The sequence below is a fragment of the Ipomoea triloba genome, chromosome 9, assembly GCF_003576645.1.
Source record: "Ipomoea triloba cultivar NCNSP0323 chromosome 9, ASM357664v1".
NCBI classification, from domain to species: Eukaryota; Viridiplantae; Streptophyta; class Magnoliopsida; order Solanales; family Convolvulaceae; genus Ipomoea; species Ipomoea triloba.
Window position 1 is genome coordinate 18,138,611 of NC_044924.1, and position 2,662 is coordinate 18,141,272.

A 2,662-nucleotide genomic window follows, 5' to 3' on the forward strand; every position below is an offset into this window, starting at 1 on the left:
ATTCGGGAAATTATTAATACCATAACTATTCTAAAATAATTCCGTCCTTAACCACAAAAATCGGGAATTTTTCGGTATCTCGCGAAATGTAGGTACGAGGTCCGTAACAAATTTCACTCTTACAGTTCGTCTAATCTTCACTGAACTGAGTAGGAAGTTCACGCTTAATCGTATCATGCTTAATAATCCATTCTCTAGGAAAATTCGAATTGTATATACATCCTTACAAATTTTACGGTTCGTGACCGGTACGTAGATCGCAGCTTACTAATAACTAGTCTCACTTATAAAAATCCTTCTGAAGTACCGAGAGCTCATCTCATAAATATCATAGCTAAAAAAAAAAATATTTTCGAACTTTAACTTTGTCTGAAATACCGAGGGGTTACACATACGTACCGGTCGCGAACCGTAAAATTTTTAAGGAACGAATTTTCAGCTCGGATTTCCTAGGAAATGGATGATTATGCATATTATGACTAAGTATGAACTTCCTGTTTAGTTAAGTTGAAATTGGAGGGGCTATAAGAGTGAAAATTTATTTTGATCATAGCATCGCTAAATTTCGCGGTGTACCGAACCTGGCCCAATTTTGAGGTTTAGTCTGAGATAAATTTTTGATTTCAAAATTATCCCTATTTAAATTATTTTCCACCAAAACTTTATCTGTTTGGACCACAACTGATAAGTTGGAAGATTTTTTTATTTTTGGAACCACAAGATTTTGACAAGTGTCACTTTCTCTACCACATCTCTTCATCCATATTTATTATTATTATTAATATTATTATTATATATATGAATGGATAATCATCCATATATTTTATTATTATTATTATTATTATTATTATTATTATTATTATTATTATTATTATATATAATATCACGTATATATATATGTGATAAGAATGTTGAAGTTTCATTCTTATCATTCCCATTTCCCATTTCGTGAGAGAGAGAGAGAGAGGGAGAGAGAGAGAGAGAGAGAGAGAGAGCGGTAAATTTCAATTTTAATCGGTTAAAAGTTATGTTTTTACTCCTAGTTCATAGTTTTGGGTAGAATTTTGTTGAACCATATTTGTATTACCGTGTTTTATCTTAGGGTTTTGAGTGAAATTTGGGAAAAGACTCAAGATTTATCTTACGGTGTTAGCACACTCTCAAGAAGGTAAGGAATCCCTTAAGTCGGTTTAGTCACTTGAAATTGGATAATTGATTGTTTGGTTGAAATATGATGAGATCTAAGTAAAATTGTTATGTACATGTGGTATGTATAATATATATGTAATTGTATTTTACATAATATATATGTACAAAATGTTGTGTTGGTGAGTTCTCATTAATGATATTGTTAAAGTTGTTATGAATATGGATGTTGGCAAATGGAATATGAGATGGTGGTTCTTGGATGATTAATAGCTTATGAGTATATTAGCGATGGATTTAAGGGGTACTTAAAGTTTAATGGTGATTTATGGGCAATAATGAATTTTGTTAATTAATGATGGTGGATTAAGGTAATGATTAAGAGTACTTAATGATTAATTATGGTGATTTGGTTCACGTTGAAGCCTAGTGATGAGGATAATGTTGGACTAAGGACTAAAGATTTATGTTAAGTATAGATGGGTAAGTTGTTGAAGGTGAGAAATTGTGGACTAAATATGAGTTATGGGCATCATAAATAAGTAAGGATTACAATATTGATGGGTTAAGACTAATGAGGGTAATTATGCATATGGGTTATGGTTTATTTATTTAAGGTGGAAATCAATTATGAATTATGGTTAAGGGTGGTGATTAGTGATTAAAATGGTGATTAGGAACTATTATTCTTATTAATAAATAAGGAAAGGTATGAAGATTATGAGCTTATAAGGATTATGATTAAAGATTGGATTAATGATGGAATTAAATGAGGACGATGGAATGATGGATAACGTTATTAATGATGGTGATGTCATTATGTTGTTGAGCTAAGATGTTGAATTATAATTATGGTGGTGATATATAATGCTATAATTATGGTACATTAGTTATGAATTGGTGATTATGAATCAATAGGTTTAGATTAATGGATAATTATGGATTATGGTTAATAATGGTGTTAATGCTTTCGAGGACTTGATAATGAGGTTATAATGTTGTTGACTTGTCGTCGATGATGGATTATAAGGTTAGTAGTCACTAATGACAATAATTAATGCTTAGGAGTAATTAAGGTTAATTGTTGGATTATGAGTGACTAAGTATCGATTATNAATTATTCTAAAAATAATTCCGTCCTTAACCACAAAAATCGGGAATTTTTCGGTATCTCGCGAAATGTAGGTACGAGGTCCGTAACAAATTTCACTCTTACAGTTCGTCTAATCTTCACTGAACTGAGTAGGAAGTTCACGCTTAATCGTATCATGCTTAATAATCCATTCTCTAGGAAAATTCGAATTGTATATACATCCTTACAAATTTTACGGTTCGTGACCGGTACGTAGATCGCAGCTTACTAATAACTAGTCTCACTTATAAAAATCCTTCTGAAGTACCGAGAGCTCATCTCATAAATATCATAGCTAAAAAAAAAAATATTTTCGAACTTTAACTTTGTCTGAAATACCGAGGGGTTACACATACGTACCGGTCGCGAACCGTAAAATTTTTA